General features: G+C 44.2%; 1 protein-coding gene across 10 annotated transcripts in view; it reads right to left on the bottom strand.

The window, feature by feature from the left end:
* AUTS2 (activator of transcription and developmental regulator AUTS2) overlaps positions 1 to 24,469 on the bottom strand; it is a 667,021-nt gene that overhangs the window by 372,462 nt on the left and 270,090 nt on the right. The gene's annotated exons all lie outside the window — the stretch shown is intronic.

Below are 24,469 nucleotides of genomic sequence, written 5' to 3'. Positions count from 1 at the left end.
ATAATTATGTACACATAGTTGATCAAGGCAGATACGGCTTCCATCTAGATTTCAGAGTCCCAAATTATATAGAGCTGTTTCAATAGAGCTGGGGTGTGGAATCAATTTCTGGCAGGTGGGCTATATCATCATCTCCCCACCTCAGGTGGGCCACATTTGACAGGTATGTAGTGCACCAGACTGATGTCTGGTGATGTGGTGCTGTCAGGATGCTGTCAGCGGCTCCCAGCTGGTTGCCCAGGAAAGTATAAAGACAGAGAAAAGTTTCTGACATTCCTTTTTTATTCCATTCTTTACAGAGAAAGAGACCATAGAACTAAGCCTCTTGGATAATGGCGTTGACCCAAGTGAATCTGCATCTCCCCATCTCTCCCACTTCCTTATTTGTCATTCTCATCACCTCCTCTATGGGTGCTCCTCTGTCTTTGGCCTCTTTACTCTCCTACTTTAAGGCTCGCAGGGTTCTGGGATATGGAGGGTCTGGAATGCTTTCTAAGGACAATGTGTCAGCAAGGCGTTGCTCTGGCTCTCCCAGGATTTCCCAGATTTCCACCTCATCTGCCTCTGAGCTGTTACCTCCCTCAAACTCCTGTTGTAAATCTATACTGTCTTCTTCTTCCTCCCCCCGGAAGAGTCCAGATGGGGAGGTGTCCTCCACTATTCCTCCTCTGCCCAGTCCCTGACAATTGCCTGCTTGTCAGGACTTCAAATCACAGCACAGGACCGTTTAGAAGACATTAGGAAGCTGCTCCTTTGGAAGCCATTAGGAAGCTGTTCCTTTAAATCTTGGCCAATTAGCGGTTTAAGGAGCAGCGCAGGGCTGCTTCAAAGAGCAGCACTGTGAAGGAGAAATGGTTTTACAGTGATTTGGAAACTACTTCCTCCTCCTTGAGCAAGGTGTGCTCCCATCACCCATCAGCTGATGGATGAGTAGGAATGCACCTTGCTCCAGCAAAGGAACAACTGGAAGCCTATTTTAAGCTCCTGCTGATGCCTTTGAAGCCCTGACCTTATACACCCCACACCAGGCACCATGAATGACATTAAGTGAAGGGGGAGTGTGGGTGGATTCCTCAAAGTGGCCTCTTGGGCCAAATAGGAAGGCCTAGCAAGATTTTGCCTTCAAGTCAGAGGTTGTCCACGTCCCAGCAATAGAGAAACTGATGTATTACTGTGTCTCCATAGTTGAACAGAACCTTAAGGGGAAATGGTATGGGGTGGGAGGAAGAGCTGGGCCTAATGCCAGCTTGACTCCCTGAAGGCTTAGGATCCTGAGAGATAACATTGGCATATTTCCCTGCACATGGGGCAAATCTACATTCATTGCTTATAATGTTAAGGAAGGATTGAGGAATGGCTTTGATAGCCATATGACATCCGGCTTTTAACATTCCTAATGCATTGCGTGACCAGGCGCGACAGCCCCAGCCCCCAGGGATCACAAGAAAGGAATAAAGACTCTGACACGTGTTATGGAATTAAAATTAGGCCACAACTTTGTTTAAACTTCCAAATGTAGGAAGACCTTGGCTTAGACCTTGGGTGTGTATCCCTCCCAGCCCCCCAGCTGGGGGAACTGGGGAACATCAGGGTAAATGGGATACGGGGGTGCTCTGTGAGACGTATGTGCACACAGGCAACCCACCCTATATCCCCGCATGCAGGGTAGTTCACTGATGAGCTTTCAGTGTATGGCCAGTGACACCCATATATATAACCCCTTTAAGAGGGGGACCCTGGAATCGCCGCCACAGGGGGGTGAATCACCACTTCACACCCACCCACACACAGGGAAGAAAAGACTAAAGGATTCCACCTAAGGCCATAACCGCCAAAGTTGTGACAAAATAGGGAAGACAAAACCTGCCAAAGCAGGGAAATTTATTCATGGTCCTTCAACAGCAACTAGTCAAAGACCATAGCAGCAACCGCTAAACAGGAAGAAAAAGTTAATCTGCAAACAAGAAAACATTAAACAAAGAGAGGGGAGGGAGGGTGAATCTCCAGAGCCAACTGCCTGGCTGTTGTCGGCTCCACCCCCTATTTATACTGGGGCTGGCCCCACCTCCCAGCAATAAATCATGACTACTGAGGCTGGGTGTGAACCTCCGAATAATAACACTGAGAAAGCAAGCCTGCCCCCTATTTCTAGTAAGTTCCCTGGGAACTGTAGCCCCATGCACGATCCCGCAAAGGGCACGCACATATAAAGTGTGAGTGCTCATTATTAAAATGTGACACCGGAGGGCGCTGCAGAGCACCTAGCAACCGGCAGTAGTGAAACAGTGTTTTCACGAAAAAGAAACAGAGATAAGAAACTCTTCATTTTACAGGCATGCCCTGTGACATTTTAGAATGCTTTGTCTAGTATTGTTTTAGTAACCTTAAACAGGTTGGTGGAGATCCAGCCATGGTCTCAGTCGCCCCATGTAGTTTTTAGGTTCTTAGTTTTGAATGCTCTTAAGCTGCAGTTAATAAAGTAGTGCTACTTATACCCCATATCTTGTGTCTTGCCTCTTTATTTCTGATCTAATTAAAATAGGTCCAGTTGGTGTGGATTCAACAAGTCTGCTTCAAAACATGAGTTGAATGAAACCCCTAGAATTCCCCTAGTACCCTGGAGAGCTCCCACCTCGTTTCTCAGTGTAGACATCATTGGGTTGTAGCGTAGACGTTACTGACTCAGGCCACACCTGAACAAAACATTTAAAGTGCTATTATATCACTTTAAACAACATGTCTTTCTCCAAAGCATCCTGGGACTTGTAGTTTCTTAAGGAGCGTTCCCTGGGAAGAGGGATTGATCGTTTCTCAAAGTGATTTGTTTCTTATGAGCCAGATCAAACCTCAAACTTCTATCTGTCAGGTCATGCGGACACTTCTTCATAGGTGCTTTATCTGACCATATCAAAAAGGGCTTTTATTACAGCCTCCTCCACACAACACTGGTGATTCGAAGCACATAGGCAACCATGCCCCACCATTAAACTCTTACAACATCTGGCTACTGGTAAACCATAATGATATAAACACAATGCAATAAACCTTCATTTGGAACATCTTGAAAGAAGAAAACCTTCACTAATGATATTTTAATGAGGAAATACATGCACTAATTACTCGATGTCTACTGACTGGTCTGTAAGATCCAGAAGCAAGGAAATGTAAACATCATTTGATTCGTGCTTTGTGGGGAACAAGAGAAACCACACTCGCTCCCTCTCTGCCGTTTGTGTATGAATTTGTCGGAGTTGAAAGACTCTGAAATAAACCAAAGTGCCCACCATTAAAGAAATTTGAAACGTACTGTCCTTTAATGTAAAGGGGGGGAGGGAGAGAAGATTATTGTGGAATGAGATAAGTTTCCTGCTTTCATGCCTTTAAGAGACTGATCTTAAAACACTGAAGGGATTATTACTAGAAAAGTATTAAAATGTAATATACTCCAGTCTACTAAGCAGTGCTATCTGGGAGCATGTATACTCACAAGCAAAGTATTCACCCCCCAACATATCAAAAGTGATAAGAGAGGCAGACTTAAAGCTCTCTGATGGCACAAGGCTGGCATGACATCTACACTGAGAGAGCTGTCCATGGTCCTTTCACTAGGGTTAAGTGCCACCCTGGCAATGAGAATACTTCTCCATTAATGGATTGTCAAATGCACCTTAATGCAGGCTTTGAACTTCACCATAATATTTCTTTGATCAAGTAAAAGCTCTGTTTGGAAGCAAGTGGTCCTTTTTGAAACCCACGTCATAAGCTGCATATGGCTTTATATAGGTCAAATGCTTGGATGCTTGCTGTGTGTCTAAAAATGTATAGGGCGTATTGTAACATGGGTGACATATGTTCCCAATGTTTTGTCCTAGTTAACTATATTAAACTCTTCCTCTGTTCCTTACCAAAAGAATATGAAGGTGAGAGATCAACAGCCATTGTGCAGGCTGCGACCTGTGCACCAATAAGAGCCTTCCCAAAATTAAGTGTCAACACCAATTTAATCTCATTATTGCCCTGGGTACAAGTCTTCATTCAGCTTGTGTCTGCAATTTCTAATTTATATTCTCACACTCCTCACTATTTCACCTTGCCCTCCTGAATGAATTCATGAATGAATGGATAAATAAACAAATAAAGTCAGATAATGTTTTATTTAAGAATCTGATCCCAGGCATATTAGTGCATTAAACATGCGCTCCCGACAGAGTCAGCTTGTTGCTTTTACACTGATTGAATTGTCAATCATTTCTATTCAGTGAAGACCTTAGTTGCAAAGACCCGTGTCTCGAGAGAATAGAATGAGATGGGCTAGCAAAATGACATCCCCTGAACACAATCTTTGTCAGCCCAAAAAGTAATTCTTACATCATTGCTGTCATTATTCCTAACACCAACAGCAGAGAACATGTCTTAGCAGACCATTTCCTGACTCATAATATTAGTACTTTTTTAAAAAGTTGACATTGTAATATGTACATTTCCCACAACCTGGCACAATATGAGCACAACCAGGCACCAGAAGCCATTTTGATTTCCCAAGTCCAATTATTCCGTACTGTACAAACCTGTGGAATAGGTCTTCCCACCTGGGGACAACGGATGCCTTAAACACATCACGTTTAATGGATCCCCAAAGGTTCTCTTCACTTCGTTGCTTCTAACTAATAGGCTGTGATCGCTCCCAAACCACGGCCACCTCACTGCCCCCTTCATACGCATCACTGTGGACATACACTTCTAAAAGACCTCAATTTTTCTCAGAGTCGGGTTGTTGAAATGAGAGGTGCTAAGTGGAGGGGAAGAGCTTCGTAGCAGTTATCTCTCAGCTAAGAATAGAATAATCTGCCAAGAACTATAATGTATTACTAGCAGATGAAGAAAAATACCTCTGCCCCAAGACCTGGTTCCCCCCAAACCAGGTTTTAAAGCTTTTTTAAAAAATAAATAAGTAAAAATTGATGTAATGCTGCTTTGTGATGTGCTTATGTTGGCTTTACGTTGACTTTTGCATTCTAATGGGTTTTTTTAACTGACGGTTTTCAAGTTTTGATTTGTAACGAACTGTATTGATTTTAAATTTAGGAACCATCCGGAGGATGTTGTCTATTGAGTGGGTGGTACATAAATGCAAAAATAAAAATGAACGATTTGAATAAATATGAAAATCCATTTGAATGCTGTAAAATCAAACTGTTCTAAAGGTTAACAAAATTCAGAGGGAGAGAGGGGGGAGAAAGAGATGGCTTCATAATTCCTGTGAACCAGCTGGTCCTGAATTTCAAAAGAGGTTTTCTGGAGGAAAAAGAACCATTTTAAAAGGGGAGAGAACTTAACTGTGGGGGATTTGTCACAACTTTTGTCCAGGTACATCAGCTACTGATTATATACAAATCAAAAAATGTCAACAGTACCAAAAAGGGTTTCCTCCACCCTATTAGAAATGGATGATTAATCCTAGGTAATTGCTAACATGATAATCTCTGTTTTGTTTTGTTTTTAAAAATGGAGCAAAGCAAGAATCTTCTCAACTCTTTAATTAAAATCCAAATAAGAAACAGCACGGTATTGCAACCTTCTAATTAAAATGCACAGATTAAAAAAACAAACAAACATATGGCCATCAAAAGGTAGAAAAATACAAACATAATCAGTTGCGGAGAAATGGAAAAGCTAGCATTCAAATCAACAGCCAAAAAGCTGGATTGCTAGAGTAGAAATGATTTATCTCCCCAACTCCCCCCCTGGAAACTAGGTGTCTGTGGCTCACTGGCAAGATTGCTGGGTTTCTAAGGCCAGAGCTTGTGTGTCTAACATCTCTTTGGATGGGAAAGATTGGCGTTGGCTGTAATAGTATACCCTGCAAATTGGAGCTACAGGATCCCAGTAGCACCTTCCCTAAGACCATTGCAGTCCAGTCCCATGGACTGCAAGAAGATCAGACCTATCTATTCTTAAGGAAATCAGCCCTGAGTGCTCACTGGAAGGACAGATCCTGAAGCTGAGGCTCCAATACTTTGGCCACCTCATGAGAAGAGAAGACTGCCTGGAAAAGACCCTGGTGTTGGGAAAGATGGAGGGCACAAGGAGAAGGGGACGACAGGGGATGAGATGGTTGGACAGTGTTCTCGAAGCTACCAGCATGAGTTTGACCAAACTGCAGGAAGCAGTAGAAGACAGGTACCTATAGGAAATCCACCTATAGGAAACCCACCTGAGCACAACAGCACAGAATGGGATACTGGACAGAACATGGAAGAAACAAGGACTCAAATGTAGAGACTCTTCATTCTTTGTCTCTAACTCACACAATTACATTTGCACAACACATGGCTTTTTTATATTCAGGTTTGTGGGTGGGGGGAATAGATGGAATTCAAACAGATCATTTGAAAGAGCTTTCAGAGATTGCTCTGCACTTCTCTGCTATATAAAAGGCATGATAGTATCATTTAATTACATCTGGCAGTTACCTGCAGGTACCATGTGTAAGCCCAAATTAACCCTCCAACTTCCTTCTTTGGCCAAAATAGATTTTGATGTTCTTAGCGGAGACTTATTTTTTTCTTCAAAAATCAAATCTGTGCCTAACTCTGGAAAATAAAATGGCAGGTGCTTAGTGATGGGAAGTGGGATGGGGGAAATGATTCAAAAGTTTATCCTTCTGGGAATACCCAAGTATTTGTTCCACCCAATGCACTAAGGCTGTTATATGCGACTTCCAGATACAGTTTGCATTTGTAATAAGATTTCCGAGGGAAGTCAGAACATCCTATATTTCACGGATATCAATGTTACAGACTTTTGCAGAGCCCCTATTAAAATGCATTAAAGACTCAACTCAGGTTGTCTTCATGTTCTGTCACTATTCTTAAGCTGTTCAGCAGCTACTAAGCCAATCTGGCGGGAGTTTTGCCCCCCTTCCCAACGTTCCTTTGATGTTCCCACCATTATCTTTTTATAGCATAATCACACATTTTGGTACATTGTAGATCAAAGGGAAGCTGCAGCTTTTAAGACTAAGCCTGGACATGGTGCCCATAACTAAGTGAATTCATTATATTTAATAATACTCTCCGAGGAATGGAAAGGGGAAGAAAATCATATGAAATAATAAACAGCAAGGTAAATAGGGGGAGATCATTAAAATAAGCTAAATGTGGAGCAGGTTGGTGCAGCAAGAGTCTCAAATGAGTTTTTTTGCTTGCCTTTCCTCTGACTCGAACCTCTGTCACGGAAAGGTAGATAATTGGCCGTATCAGACATAAATTTGACAATGTTCATGGGATGTTTATGGAAGCAACTGTCAAGCTGCTCTTGCTGGAGTTAAGGAAATGCTTTCAATTTATACTGTGCTTTTCTGATGTGCTCAGAAATTAAGACATTTCATTCAGAACAGCCGCATAAGAAGCACCTTCGGTTCCACTGACTCTCTAGTCAGGATAAGAAGAATTTCCTCGTCCTGTTCCGTTTTTGTTCTGCTGGTTCTGTCAGGAGCTACTGAGGATCTGCGGACAGCTGATCCTGCATGATGAGCCTTCAGTTTCTCAAAGACCTGGACTAACTCCACCCATCCAGGCTGGCCTATGGATCCTTCTGAACTGGCAGCTGCGTAAGAGGGCTCCAAGGGATGCTCTCAGGGGCTAAGGACCCAGCTACAGAAGATATGTGCCTTAACCAAAGTAAACATCAACAAGGGTAGGTTTGCAGATGAACACAGTTCATCAAGAAACAGCTAAAATGTCAATTTCAGCCAGAAGAAGGACCTAGAAGCTGCTCCAAGGAGCCAGAGACCAATGTTGTTTCCAGCAACTGGAAGGCTCAAGGGGGAGGCTAAACACAGCTCGTGGCAGTGGAGGAATATCATGGATTGCTTACATATGCATAGACCAACCACTCATGGTCCATAGATGCATACTGTTGTTATTGCTCTTCGGCCCGTATCTGAAGATTTTGGTGGTGGTACTCTTGACGACTGGGAGTGGGTGCCTTCATCTCCTTCTCAGACAGTTCCAGGGGTTCTTCACCAGGTCACAACCCAGAGGGCTTTACCAGTGAATCATCAGCATTGGATTCAGGGGGCCCTGCCTGGTCCTTGATCTGTGGGGTTGTTTGGTTCGTTCCCTGAGGGCTCCATGGCTCATACTCCATGACGCCCTATTTCAGTCCTCCTTGAGCAGCAATAGCTTCCTTAGCTCTAGCTGTTTCAGACCGCTGTATTCTGGCTATGTCCAGGGAATTCCAGGTGCATGGCAACGTTACTCTAGCTCAGGCATCCCCAAAATCGGACCTCCAAATATTTCGGGACTACAATTCCCATCATCCCTGACCACTGGTCCTGTTAGCTAGGGATGATGGGAGTTGTAGTCCCAAACATAAGTACCAAAGTTTAACCATGCTACTTTCTTTTATCTGTCCTGAATCTTCCAGAATTCGGTTTCATTCAATGTGCAGATGTTAGAAACATCCCTAGTCTGGACTCCTCAAGGCTGATGCATCCCTAATTCCCTGCCTTCCCCCACAGCTAGCAGCCTCTCCTCTTATTAGGCCACTTATGAGATCAACCATTGCCTCTTAGAATGTTCTGTGACATCACAGCAGTTAAGCCAATGCCTGAGGAGCACAGGACTGGAACTTTATAACATTCTCTCACTCTCATTCTCATACCAAAATTGGCTGCGAAAAGAGAACATCAGGGGTGTCAAATGATCCATTAAAAATCCAGCCAATAATGTGGTTCTAATAGTTTTCCTTGTGTGTTTTTCAACAATTTTTATAGGGCTGATTCTGTTTTCTTCCAAACACTGTGTGTTGATCTCCCTCCCTCTCCCTCTCTCTCTGCCTGCATCTAGATGAGAGAGACATGTTGAGCTTGCAACATGTCTCATACATTTCAAGCAATGTTTCAAATCCTATAGCTTTCGTTTCAAATTACTCACACCCCGCCGTCAGGCTTGGCAGCCAAAGCTGTTACTGGCTTGCTTTCTCTCCATGGGCTTTGCAAAGTTTTCCCAGTTACATATTGTTCTGATGAACTTCTCTCCTGTGGGTTTGGACTCATGAAAATAATATGCCACACACGCACCGTTAATGTTATCGTGGCGCAAGAGAATTCCCAAACATCCATTGGAAAAGCACCAGTTTGGAAAAGAAGATGAAACTGTGTCAGATGTCAAAGTTTTGTGGTAAGCCAAAGAGAATGAGTAAAGGAATTAAGTGACTTTCAAAGGTGGCTTAGACCAATTCATGAATGATGTCTCACCAGTGATTATTAGTCGCCATGTCAACACGACCTTAGAGCAACTGATGTGGAGAAACAACAGGAAACAGAGAAACATGGGAAACTACCTTATACTGAGTAAGACCATTGGTCCACCGAATTCATTATTGTCTACATGACTGGCAGTGGCTAGCCAGGATTTCAGACAGGGATGCTCTCCCAGTCCTATGTGGAGAACTTGGGGGTTGAATCTGGAACACTAGGGCTGCAAGCAGATGCTCAGACACTGAGCTTTGGCCCTTCCCTACCGCATATGGTTGCATCCATCTCAAGAAGGGAACCATAGAGCAGAAAGGGGCAGTATAGGAAGCTCCTTAGACATAGATAAGTGGTCCTTCAACTCAGTACTGTTTACACCAGGAGTAGCCAATGTGTTTCTCTCCAGATTTTGTTGGATCCTACTTCCACCAGTCCCAGCCAGTATGGTCAGTTAGGAGGGATGTCTGTTGATGGGTGGGTGGGTGTGATTTTTGGAAAATAGCATCACAGGTAACTTGGATTCCCCTGGTGGGCCAAGACTGGCCCAAAGGGCTGGAAGTTCTACTCACCAGCTGCATGAGAAAGCTTGCAATACTCCTATTACTAAGCAAATAATTCAGCCCAATGCCAGATTAGCATTATTAATGTGAGGTGTTTGTGTTTTATAGATTTTTTTTCATAAATTACTGATAATCTTCTTGACAGTTGCAGCTGGCTTAGAAAATGGAGGAACTCTGAAGTAGGGTCTTTAGACAAAAGCTACACCCCTGAGCAGCATACGTACTTATGGGGGGAAAGCGACTTCCGAACTGGAGAGGAGGTGGAGTTGTGGGCTTCATGCCCTCTCCACGTGTGTGGGGGCTGGCTCTCAGCGTCTGCGCAATTGAGGGAATCCCCAGCCACGTCATCCCCTGGCCAGCCAATCGGCTGGCCTAGGGGGAGCGTGGCTTGCTCTATTTAACACTGGTGCGGCCAGGGATCTCCCCCTTTTGCCGCCTTAGCTCCTCTGGTTTTCCCACCCTCCCATTGGTTGCAGGGTCTGAGGGTATTGGCGGCGAGCTTTTGCTCGAGTGGCGGTTAAGCATTGGTATGGGTATTGTTATGTAGATAAAGGGGGAGGAAGCACCATCACCTCCCCCGCATATCGAAGGGCAGTGGCGTAGCGTGGGTTATCAGCACCCGGGGCAAGGCAAGTAATCTGCACCCCCTAACCCATGAATTTGCGCCCCCTAACCCGTGGATTTCCCTAAACCCCAGATGTTGCGCCCGGTGCGCCCGGCCCCCCCTGCACCCCCCACGCTATGCCACTGTCAAAGGGTAGTCCGGTAAAGGATTCCAGGGGGCATGGCCCTGTCTGAAGCCTATGGAGGTGAGGGCCTAAGGCACGCCCCCGAGCGGTGACCCCGGCGGAGTTCCTAGTTGATGTGCATCAGCAGGACTCCCCCTACTGGTGGTTAACCCTTCCCGGACTTCAAGCAAACAGGCTGAAGCCGGAGAGTCGGTTAGGACCAATGCCTAAGCCAATACCGCTCATCACCTGTAACCAATAAAGTTGTGGCCATTTTTAGCCCATTAACCTAATTAATTGTGTCATGTGTCTTTATTTCCACCGGGGGGGGGAGCGGGAACACGCTCCGCAAAGAGGGATTACTCATGAATCATGGCCGCCAAGAAATTAAGCCAAACAACATGGTATCCCCTTATCTCCCATATGAACAGTGATCTTCATGACACATCTCAAGTGTCAGTTGTGGGCAGACACTCAAGCAGAAAAAGCTCTTAGAGATTGTGGTGTTTAAATCTTTAAGTGCAATGTATCATTTGCACACTGCAATACCTTGTTTTGTTTTGTCATTTTGAATTTTGCAACACCTACAAAACACTCTAATAAATATATTGTGATATATTGTTATAATTAGAAGATCACCTTTCCTGAGGGAAAGGTGACATTTTAAATCCTGCTGATCTCATTTAACATTCTGATCTGGAGCAGAAATTCCCTGGGAAATGAAGCAAAATTTGCAACACACCTCCTCCGTTTTGTGTACTGGAAATTGAAACACTTGGCACTGCAAAGCATCTTCTTGCATTTAGGGGAGATGCACTGGGGATTTTCTTTTTGAGAGAGAGAAAGAGAGAAGCATCTCTTTGGACTGCATAATGCCATTCTTCATGATCTTCTGATCTCCTTGATAAATGCTACATAGAGGTTAATCTTCACAAATCCATGGTGTTATGACCTTGTCAAACCAAGCTATATATCAGTTTGTTTTGAGAGTGCTAGAGGAGAATATACAAATGAACCAGTACCAGCCTGAGTAAGCAGGGATGTTTTGAAGTTTCTCCTAAAAGTTAATTGTGAGGGAGACAACCATCCTTTACTAGGCAGGGCATTCCACTAATGGCCACTGAGAAGGCCCTCCAAGGTCCCTCTGGCCACTAAATAATCTATGGTCATTTATTTATTTATTCATTCATTCATTCATTCATTCATACATACATTTTTATACAGTGGAACCTTGGTTCGCGAACGGCTTAGTTGACAAACCAAATCAGCTCCCGAACACTGAAAACCCGGAAGTAAGTGTTCCAGTTTTTGAACGTTTTTTGGAATCAAAGCATTCCAGAGATGTTCACACCAAGAGAGAGAGGAAAAAACCATAAGCGAATCGTGAGTTCTCTAGTTCTATTTTTTCCACATAAACCCAATTAGTTGCTATATTATATCTTTTTCATATTTCTATGCAAGCTGCTTTGAGTTTGGACTAAATAGTGGCAGATACATACTTTAAATAATAGGAGCATTTTTTCTTATATTCTTTTAAAGGATAATCAGCCATGCCAGGAAGTGTCAGAATATTCCAAGGGAAATGGGAGCAGAAATGGTCAGTGTTCCCTTATTCATCCCACATCCAGAACACAAATCAAGTGATTGGCATTTGCTCTTGTTTTGTTGCTTTCATACCACAAATGGTATGTAATGGATTGCCCACACCACCCCTTTTGTACTGCCTTCCCTTTGCACAGAAATGAACAGGATGGTATAGTGTAATGGCAATGTTATGGCGCATATTACTCAAGTGGCATAATTTCACTGCAGCAGGCAGCAATGTGAACAACACCGCTTTGGCAGAAGACAAAATGCAGCAGAACAGAAACAAGGCTGTGTGTGATGAATGCAGGGCGGAGTGGGAAATGATGCCTTCTTGCATTCCTAATCATGGCTTCGGGTTTGTTTTCTCACACATCAAAATTTTGCATTATCTGCAGTTTCATTCTAGATGCCCTCTTCATGTGGCTTCCTCCTAATTCCTCCCTTTGCTCTAAAACAGTGTGGCCAGTTCTACCAAATCCCAGAATCCAAGTCTCTTGATGCCTGGAAGAGAATTATCTCTCTTCCTTTTCATATTGAATTCACAGACCATCATGTTTCTCTACCCCCGCTCCAACTTTCTCAGATAAATATGTACATTTTTTCCCTCAGTGTAGCTTCTTTACACCCCATTACTGCAGTTACTTCCTCGCTGATATAATCTTGCAAACTACCGGCCTAATTTCCCATATCACAACAACAAAACAAAATCTAGGAGACTTATCCATACCATTTCCATATTGAATATTTGCAAAATACATACTGCGTGTCTCCCACATCCGCTGCCTCCCCCCAGCCCAGCCCACCCTGCTGTAAGGGCATTTCATCAAAGTAGATAGACTGATAAGTAGTCATGTTGCAAACATAGGAAGAGCCCGGCTGGACCTGGTCCAGCATCCTGTTCTCACAGCAGCCAACCAGATGCCTCTGGGAAGCCTGAAAGTAAGGCCTGAGTGTAACAGCACTCTCTTCTCCTGCAGTATTCAGCAACTGGTATTCAGAAGTACAGTGGTACCTTAGGTTACAGATGCTTGTGGTGTAGTGGTTAAGAGCGGTAGACTTGTAATCTGGTGAACCGGGTTCGCTTCCCCGCTCCTCCACATGCAGCTGCTGGGTGACCTTGGGCCAGTCACACTTCTTTGAAGTCTCTCAGCCCCACTCACCTCACAGAGTGTTTGTTGTGGGGGAGGAAGGGAAAGGAGAACGTTAGCCGCTTTGAGACTCCTTAGGGTAGTGATAAAGCGGGATATCAAATTGAAACTCTTCTTCTTCTTCTACAGACGTTTCTGGTTACAGACTCCGCTAACCCAGAAATAGTACCTCAGGTTAAGAACTTTGCTTCAGGATGAGAACAGAAATCGTGCGGCGGCAGCGGGAGGCAGTGGTGTAGGGTGGGTTGTCAGCACCCGGGGCAAGGCAAGTAATTTGCGCCCCCTAACCCATGGATTTGCGCCCCCTAACCCGTGGATTTGCGCCCCCTAACCCTAACCCCATATGTTGCGCCCGGTGCGGCCGGCCCCCCCTGCACCCCCCATGCTACGCCACTGGCGGGAGGCCACATTAGCTAAACATTTTGGAAGCCAAATGGACTTCCAGAACAGATCCATTTGACTTGCGAGGTACGACTGTACAATGATTTTAAAATGGTTGCAACCCGCCCTGGGACTTGCTGGTGAAGGGCAGGTAATAAATAATGCTAATGATACTAATAACAGTGGCCTGGTGGCTAGTGACTAGGCACATTGGGTGATTGTCTTTTCCATTTGCATGTTGATAGATTCACTTTTGTTAATATCCTTATCTCGCGCTGCCTGTGGCACCCCGCTGGTCCAGGTCGTGGAGAGCACTGGAACCATGTTTCAATTACTTATGAGAAAGAGAGGAACTGTTGCATTCATCTTCCAGGTAAGGGCATGCAAATCTACGCATCCCCAGAGCCTCACTGCTCTGGGGGCCAAGCTGCTGAGATCTGTTCCCATTTGCTAATCACCCAGACTCACGAACTTTCACAATCATTATAGCTCAGATACACTCGTAATGAATCTCACGAAAGTAATGCAGTTTGCTGAGGAAGTAAGATCTTGGCAGGTAATAAAATTCCTTGATAATAATGCAAAGCAAATAGGTTTATTGCACTGAGAGAGATATTAAACTGGGCAAAAATGCACCAGGGGAAGTGATATTTTAGATGTACATATTTTCAGGTTATTAAATTTTTAAGAACCAAATACACACGCAAGTCATAAAGCTGATATTAACAATACAGAAACCATTTTGAATGAAGGCTTTAGGACCCCAACCACCTTGCATAATGCGATTGGGATGCAGTTGGTTGAAATGATGGTATAAAAAACAACAATTCACTTACCCATCCATTATTTTCCATGGAAGCTATTCTCAACATTGAATCACATTTGGGCAAATCACATTTGGGCAAACTCCTCACCCCCACCCTCGAGAAGGTTGTCATTCAGTTTCCACAATAAATCCATTTCAACCTCCCAGGACATTCTGTGAGTGACTTTAGAGTATTCATCCTGGAGTAGAGGACTTGCAAAGGGAGGCTACTGTTTGGAACCAGCAAATTACAGTATAACCAAAAGTTCAGTGCTATCACTTTAGGATTGAACTAAGACAAATAGCAGATTGTGTTAACTGGCTGACCAACCAACACCAGGAATTGTCATCAACAACAGCTTTGAAAAGTGCTGTACTTAATCACATAATTATTACTATCCATTCTCTTCTGCACTGCATTTCCTTCCAACCTTCCTGTTTACAATCCCACCCTCTCACCCCCCCCCCACTCATGTACCTGATGAAGTGGACCACCCTCCAAGGAAGCTTTATGCCACCATAAATTGATTAGCCTTTAAGGTGTCCTCTGCTTTTTTGTTTTTTAAAAGCTTCCATGAAAATTCATCAGTATTTTAATACGAGCTTTCTCCTAACATGCACATTTTCCATACGCCATTTTGATTACTATAACCATTGTTTGCAAAGCAGTTTTGATTTTGTTTTTTTACATTGTTTTCATGACAATATACATATGGATGCAGGCTTCCCCCTTCATGCATGTAGTTTTCTGCACATAACAGGGCTGGAGAACTACACCGAAAATTCAGGGAACTGCAAATTTCAAAGAATCATAGAGTTGTACAGCTTGAAGGGGTCCCAAGGGTCATCTAGTCGAACCCCCTGCAATGCAGGAATTGCAGCTAAGGAATCCCTTACAATGGCCATCCAAAAAAACCTCCATGGAAGAAGGTTCCACCACTTTCCAAGGCAGCACATTCCACTGCCAAACAGTTCTTACCACCAGGAAGTTCTTCCCCATGTTCCTTTCTTGTATTTTTGAAAGATGAACCTGAAACTGCTTGGGGGAAATGCTTACTCCTAGTATTATCTGGGCAGCCATCTTTCAGATATGTTGTAGATTCCTTCACTGAGCAGGAGTAGGCTGAATCAGATGCCCCTCCAAGTCCCTCCTAACTCTAAAATTCTGTGATTAGTTTCTGTGTCTTTTCTTTCCCAAATGGGCGCCCACTATAACTCCCTGGCTCAACATTCATGCCAGATCTGGAAGCAATTAAGATGTGTAGGTCAGTGTCCATAATCGCTGTACAAACCAGAGGCTTTACCATCCCTCCCAGCCCACTTAGATAATGAAAACACAAAGGTAAATAAAGGGTCAATGGCAAAGAGTCTGCAAAGGTAGAAACTTGGAAGGACAAATGCAGGTGGTACCTGCCATTCCCAGGCACTACCTTGTTGGAAAGACCAAAGCAGCTCTGGAACAGAAGGGTTACTCTGCAATAACCCAGATGCTTTGAATGCCATATTGTGTAATCCCAGAGTGGTCTGGACCTCTGCCTCTCCCCCTCCTCCCCAAGACGTGTGCTGAAATGTAGGTCTCCAAACCAAAAAAGAGTGAAAGGGGGGGGGGACATTGTTTATAATAAAGACTACATTCTGTAGCAATTTCCTAGATTCCTGGGGTTAGAAATCTAGATTGCCAATGGATAAGTGAGCCTTAAAATCACTTCCCCGCTGACAAAAATTCATTTCTTATAACCGTCTCCATTTACCAGAATGTTGAATCTTTCCCATGGGGAAGGAACAAATGAAAATGTTATTTCGCTGCTCATGAACTCATACCTTTCCGTCTGCTTTTTTCACTGCTGGCAATTCCATTCTCTTCCAAATTTGACTAAAGCTTGTGACCTGAGGGAAATAATGTCTATATAATAATCTTCTGAAAACTCTAATTCTGTGTCATGTTTTTTTTTCCCTTCTTCTTCTTCTTTTTCTTCTTCTTCTCCCTTCCCCTTCTTACAGATGGATGTTTCTTTTGCAGTTTATGAAAATCATACCAAGCTATGAAAGGTAAGCAATGCGATGTGCCAGCATTAATGCAATCATTTTGTCTGGAGAACGTGCTGCTGCTAATAATTATGGTGAGAATAATAATATAGCAACATAGGAAGCTGCCTTGTACCAAGTCAGACTATTGGTCTACCTAGCTGAGTATTGGCTGCTTTGACCAGAGGCAACATCTCACCAGGGTTTGTGGTCAGGGAATCTTCCCTCAACTCCATCTGGAAATGCCAGGGACTAAAACTGGGATCTTCTCAGTGAAAAGCAGGAACCACACCCTTTTCTTTAGATCCAAGACTTCTCAGATCCAGCAAGACTTCAGATGATAACCCCAGGACCCACTCCTGCGCTTCTTTTATTTACTTAAAAGAAGCATTCCACAAACAGGGAGCCACTGCAGAAAAGGCCTGCCCTCGTTTAGCCACACACCCCAGATTTCTCATGGAGGAGACACACTAAGGAGGTCCTCAGATGATGAATGCAGAGCCTGGGTTGGTTTCTGTGGGGAGAAGGGATCCTTCAGGTATTGTGGTCCTGAGCTGGCATAATGGGGCACCTGTAGCCAATACCACCAAATGAAGTGGTATACTGGGCACATGTGGGGTTAGGTAATCTCGATGACTCTACCAACATTCAGTTTCACTGGGGGTCCATGAGTTATTTGCAGAAGCTGCTCCACATTTTGCCCTCCAGTCAGTGAAGCAAGAAGCACTTTCAGCGTTTCAATACACATCCTATAAGGCAAAGCATACTTGAGGAGGACTTGAAATAGGGCGGGGGAGATTCCCAGGGGCCAGTTAGAGAGGTCTGGAGGCCCTCAGCCTGAGCTTCTCCAGCCTTGCTTTACACAGTTTATGCTTTTATAACTCTGCCTGCCCATAATCTGACCTCACCCACATGCCCAGTTCAACATGTGCAAATTGGGCCAAGTACTGTGGCTTCGATGCAGGAGGGAAACAAGACAAAACCACGGTCCACATAGACAACCACTGGCAACCTGGGTGATTTCCCCAAGGTCACACATATCAAACTACCGACAGTGCAGAGGAAAGAACCTTTATCTTCCTGAGCCCCAAATCTCCAGCCTGGCTAAAGCAGAACAGATTTGCTCTGTCGAATTTTTAATACAATATATACCAATTCATATTCCAATATATCCCTAAAGCCGGCGCTTCAGAGTCTGATTTTTCATTAAGTTTCAACTTTGTTGTAATGCCAGGATTGTCAGTCATAAGAGGGACTTTTCTTGATAATATTATCCATTCTCTCTCCCTCTTTCTCTTTATGACATTGACTCAGAAGCCAGAGGAGAGAGGAGAGAGATGGGATGTTTAGGCCTTTCCATGCCACTGCCTGGACCTCAAAGACACATGAGATCACCTTATTGGAGATAAGCAGATCAGGTCTCTTGTCAGTGCCTGAGTGGCATAGACTATAAGGGAACCTCATGCATGAGGGCCATGGGATAAAAGTTGCATATGAATGCTGTAAAATAAAAATAAAAAATCCAACTAAGTATATCCAGCCAAGTTCTACTTAGAGTAGACCCATCAGAACTAATGGACATGTTAGCCATGTCTGTTAACTTAAAACAATAGAATCAAAATGGTCAAGTTGGAAGGGAGCCTAAGGGACATCTAGTCCAACACTCTGCAAGTTAGTAGAGAATGAGACTCTTAATCGCAGGGTAATGGGCTTGAGCCCCACATTGGGCAAAGAATTCTTGTATTGCAGGGGGTTAGACTAGATGACCCTTGGGTCCAAACTCTACAATTATATGACTTTATGCAGGAACCTCAAGTACTGTAGATCACACAAGACAGATGGCCATCCAAGCTCTGCTTAAAAGCTCACCAATGAAGGGTGTCCACCACTTCTCATGGGAGTCTGTTCCACTGTTGAACAGCTTTTACAATCAGCAAGTTCCTCCTGGTGTTTAGTTGGAATCTCCTTTCTTGTAGCTTGAATCCATTAGTTCAGGTCCTTCTCTCCAGAGCAGAAGAAAACAAGCTTGCTCCATCTTCCCTATGACAGCCCTTTAGATATTTGAAGATGGCTATCTTTTCCAGGCTAAACATACCCAGCTCCCTCAACCATTCCTCATAAGGCTTCATTTCCAGACCCATGATCAACGTGGTCGCCCTCCTCTAAACAAGTCCCAGCTTGTCAATATCCTTCTTAAATTGTGACACCCAGAACTGAACACTGTATTCCAGGTGTGGTCTGACCAAGGCAGAACAGAGCGATACTGTAACTTCAAGGGCTCTACTGTGAGTGTGATTAGCACTGGATTCAACCTCATGATTCCAAACAAATAATGTTTGTTTTTTTAAAGCAACTGAGAGATTGGCAAGATTAGGAACAGCAATCCTGCTAGAGGAAAGCACATCCTGCTTTTGATTTATTCCAGCAACTGCTTTCATCTGCATGTAATTTGAAAGCACTTCTTTCAATAAATGTTTCCATCTAGTAGTATTCTGTGGCACTAGGTATGGGGAGGGGCACCATCTCTCCCCACCGCCCTGTCAAGTAGAATAAACAAAGCTAGAAGCAACAGCCAGCAGAATGGCCCAATAATATCTCAGAGCAGCCTTTCCCAACATGATGCCCTTTAGATGTTTTGGATGGCAACTTCTATCATCCTCGGTCAGGACATTGGTAAGAGAAGACTGTCCCAGAGGATGCAGCTGTTGGACTCTTGGATGGCCATACATAGCTATTTTGTTCTTTTCGCTTCTTGGTGGGTAAAATTGCCAGTTGGTGGTATTCAGCTAAGTTTTATTCCGTGTAGACTTACTGAAATTAATAGACATAACTTGTCATGCCCATCAAGTTCAACTCAGAGTAAAAGTTGGTTGAATAGCAACCAACATATTTAGAGATGGGGGAATCTGTCAGTTTTTGGGTTCTCTCTGTTTTTCACTTTCCCCCAGTTGTAAATTCAGTTCTCCACTTTTCTGCAGGCATTTGCAATTAAAATAAAATTCCTTATGGAAAGTTGACAGGATAGTCATGTGAATTTCTTCTAATTATTGTACTGTACATCTTTCGTATGCACTTTTGACCAACGTGCACATTTTTGCAAGAAATTCCTCAATATAATGAATGCTATTTTCACCAATGCATGCATTTTTAAACACGCTTTCCTCTAATGCATGCATATTTTTGTACATGTTTCTTTGCTGAAGAACTGCATCACAAAATTTGGGGAAGTGCAAATTTTGAAAGATAGCAGTGCTTGGTTGGCGACTTGGGTAGTTTCTCATTTAAGTGCAAACAAAACAGGATTTCTCCCACGCCTCTGTTTGTATTCATCCAATAGTGTGAGTAGACTATTGGCCTTCTCCTGAGAATACTCACAACCTCTCAGGGATTCTGGGCAGAAGCATCCCTAGCCCAACCTTGTAAGTGAACACTCCTAGAAACGAGCTCTCTCTTCATTTAGCAGAACTGTCTTTTTCCCTGATGGCCTTAGCAAAGAAAACTTCCTGGGAAAAGTACACGTTGCCAGATGGTTAACTATTGAAAATCTATACTAAAAAGATTAATGTTACCCCCATTGCAAGGATCAGTCAGTTGTAGAGATTTGCTACTATACACTGTGACATTTGTTAATGGCTGGATGGCTCTGACTCAGAGGGGGGAATAATTTGGCACTGAGAGATTTTCAAAACATCAGGACACCAGATGCTCAGCTATCTGGGATAATTCAATATGTGTGTGTGCACATGTACATGTACAACCCAATAAAATGATTTTAATTGATTAATCATATGAGTTTGGATCAATTGACCTACCAATTAAATGTTCACAAATGTTCCAGCTTACTAGGAAAGGCAAAAGCACTTCAGGCCTCTTAGTTTAGAAAAAAAGGGGGGGGAAGAAGTATACAAAATTATACAGAATCCCCCCAACTCCTAATACTAGAGCCCAGTCCTATCCTCTGGAGCAGCAGAAAACAAGCTTGCCACCATCTTCCATGTGACAGCCCTTCAGATATTTGATGGCTCTCATCACCTCCAAGTCTTCTGTCCTCCAGACCCAACTCCCTCAAGTGCTCCTCCTAAAGCTTGGCTTCCAGACCCTTGATCATCTTGGCCACACTCTTCTGAACACATTCCAGCTTGTCAAAATCCTTCTTAAATATGATGCCCAGACCTGGACACACAACTCTAGGTGAGGTTCTGAGCATGGCAGAATAAAATAGTACTACTGTTCCCTTGGCCTGGACACTTTAATTCTGTTGATGCAGCCTTCAATTGCTTCATCATCACCACCACCACCACCACCACCATGACCATTACTTTATTTATTTATATTTTTGCTGCTGCATCACACTGTTGGCTCATGTTAAGCTTATGGTCTGCTAAGACCCCTAGATCCATTTTACATGGATTGCCGTTAACCCCATCCTATAAGTGTGCATCTGATTATTCCTGCCTGAGTGCAGAACCTTACATTTGTCCCTATTGAAAGTCTTGGAAAGAATTTGTGAGTGGTGCCTAGCATATTGCTTCTCCCTGCACTTTGTTTTAATTATAAATGTTGTAAGCCAGCCTGAGTGGTACTTTCCTACCAGATGGGCAGGACATAAATGCTTAAATAAATACCCGCATAAAAATATCCACTGGGTAGCACTTACGTGATATGCGACAAGAACATAATACATTGTCATTTTCAATGGAGGAAAAAGAATCGTGGACCTATCACATATGCTGCCCAATGCTTAGCATGGCAGAAATAAAGAAGTCAAGAAACCCAGCACAGTTGTGTTCACAGACATGCACAATGCGGCTTCCTTTCCAACAAATCTCCGCAGCTCAGTGTTTCATAACTAACCTATGTAGAATAAATCAGGGAAGTACTTGAGAGAGACTGATTAAACCTGTTGGCAGTTTGGGACTTCCACACACACACACAAAGCAATCAAAAATCTGCAATGGAAAAAGTTATTTATCCAAAACTGGCTACAAAGGGAATTTCGTCATTTATCAGTGAAATATTTAACACACATAAAATTAATCCATGCTGTTGCCAGACACAAAGCCCTTCTCTTCTGGGTGGCTGTTGGTGTCAGCCAAGCAGAAGATCCACAGGAGAGGGTCTGGATAGAGGGCTCACATCCAAGGCAAGAAGTGGAGCCAGAGACGGTATGATTGCATCAGGAATCTCCATAGAGAGCTACTGGGCTGACACATTAATGCAGGGTGAGGGAGATGGATGTTTCAGCATCTCCATAATTTTGCAACACCGCTGGCCCTATCAGAAGATGGACTGACATGCAGGAATCCTGCTGACAGCGGAATTGGGCCTCTTGAGATCTGAGATAAGCTCCATGGCCAGATGGATGGAGAGAGGCCTTGCTGGTTCTGAAGCTGGAGGAGATGGAACTAAGAGAAGATGGGGAAGGCAGACCGGACAAAACTGGGTTAGGCAGTCTCAGTGCAGTGGCCACAGGTTACTACCAGAATGAGTGGGCTGACCCAGCTAGCTTCAGTTGCAGAGGTCAGTACAGTTAGGCAGCTTTTGAAGCTCAAGAGCAGCTGGGAGCTGTGTGGGGCTGCTCCATGTGGTGAACCTTTGACCTGTAGATGGCAGCTTCTCAATGAACTGCTCTCCAACCCTGGATTGACTCCATCCACCCATGTTGGCCAATGGATCCTTCTGGTGTATAAGAGAAGTTCCTGTTCAAGTTGAAGCTTGCTCAGGAAACATGAGCCACTTTGTTATTATTTAGTTCCAGTTCCTTGACCTTCCTTTTGGTTTCCCCCTGGTTCTGACTTGCTCCTCACTCCACCTCTTGGCTTGCTCCTGCTTCATGGTCTGCTCTTCAATCCTAACCTCTAGGTTGCTCCTCAGTTGCTGGTGCCTGACTGCTGCTCAGGGCCCAGTCCTGGGACCTTGGGAGGGCTGACCCCTGACCAGCTGCTGCTTCATAATATTGTAGCAGCTCATTAACATAGCAACAATGCACAGTTATACCATGGAACTTACTTCCACCAACTTAGGTAAAGGTAAAGGGACTCCTTACCATTTGGTCCAGTCATGACCGACTCTGGGGTTGCGTCGCTCATCTTGCTTTATAGGCCGAGGGAGCCGCCATACAGCTTCTGGGTCATGTGGCCAGCATGACTAAGCCGCTTCTGGCGAAACCAGAGCAGCGCACGGAAACGCCGATTACCTTCCCATCGGAGCAGCACCCATTTATCTACTTGCACTTTGACGTGCTTTCGAATTGCTAGGTTGGCAGGAGCAGGGACTGAGCCACGGGAGCTCACCCCGTCGCAGGGATTCAAACAGCCGACCTTCTGATCGGCAAGTCCTAGATTCTGTGGTTTAACCCACAGCGCCACCCGCATCCCTCCACCAACTTAGATGGCTTTAAAAGAGGATTAGAGAAATCAATGGAGGAGAAGGCTATCAGTGTCTACTAACCATTATGGCTATGCTTTGCAGACACAGCTGAAGGCAGCAATTGCTTCTCAATACCAGTTACTGGAAACCACCTGCTTGCAGGTTTCCCACAGGCATCTGGTCGGTCACTGTAACAACAGAATGCAGGAGGAGATGGGTCATTGGCTAGATCCAGCAGGATTTTCTCATGTTCTTAAGTCTTAATTTCTGCCATGGGAGACTTCCACCACGGTGTCCCAAGTGCTCGTCTTGAATTACTTTCTCTGAAAGCTGCATACAAAATCTTTGACATTTGTTCCTTCTCTTGTCCATGGACCTGCAGAACACCAAGCCCTTAGAAACCTGATGGGCACTTACTTCCCTTCCTCTCCCCCCCCCTCCTTGAGGAAATGACACAGTGACATGGGTAAAAGGTGATTTAGATAGACTGCTGTGTCACAAATTGCCAGGAACTGATTTAGAGACCTTGCCTTTGTCAAGGAAGACAGTTGGGTGTCTGCTTTAAAGAAGTACTGGGAATATTTTCATCAAAGGCTTGAATTGAAAAACAGTGGGAGGTAAATATCTGAGAAGGCGCCAAGAAAAACCGCTAGATCCACGCAATTACCATTAGCAGGGGACAGCGCCGGTTCAATGAAGTAATTCAATCTTGTGTCCTACATTTTATCAGACAGCAATTGTGAGCTCTGACACAAATTGTTGAGGAAGAGGAAAGGGGACTTTTGTTTTTTCCCCTCCCACAATGCAGTTCACCTTCCTTTCTTACTTCATATTTCCAACCTTATCTCACACCCCCAAACTGAATCATACAAACCAGTAGGGTTTTTTGGGGAGGAGAGGGGAAGATTGGGTGGGTGATCAAAATAAAATGAGGTGCTGCTACACCTGTCTTGATAAAACTGCCATGGGTGCCGGCACAAAATGGCCGCCATGAGCAGCAAAAAAAATACAACAGGACTTCATACAGGTGTATACTGCCACACACATTTAAAAAGTACTTGTGCAAACCTACCATCCTCTGGTAGATATTTCCACCTTTGATATGACCTTTCCTTTCTCAGCGGCTTGTCTTCCTATCTGCTGCCCAGAACGTCCCCATACAGCCATCAGTTAGGAAAACAGACTTAGGAAGTGATCTTACACTGAGGCAAACAAATGGTCCAAGAAGTTAGGTTCCTGGTTCCCCCCACTTCTCATGAGCCAAAGAACCAGTGGTCCATCTTCTTCAGCATCCACTTCTCTCAGTGGTCAGCCAGAAACCTACAGTAAAGCCACAAGCAGAACCTCAGGGCTACAGCCCTCTCTCCATTTGTGATTCCCAGCCATTTCCCGCAATCCAGAAGCATCACTGCCACTGACAGTGGAGGCACCCAGCACAGCCATCAGGGCTGGTAGCTGCTGGTTGCCTTGTTCTCCATGACTTCCATTGCTATGGCTATTTAGGCATCCAGTTCTACTACCGTCCAAAAATATGGCTTTCGTCCGAGACACAACAAAGGGAGCTGGTGCTTCGGAACAGGACATTTCAATTTTCTGAAGCCAAGACT

Source organism: Podarcis melisellensis (genome assembly GCF_964234715.1).
Source record: "Podarcis melisellensis genome assembly, chromosome: 15".
Classification (NCBI taxonomy): Eukaryota; Metazoa; Chordata; class Lepidosauria; order Squamata; family Lacertidae; genus Podarcis; species Podarcis melisellensis.
This window is presented reverse-complemented; position numbering and strand designations above follow the sequence as displayed.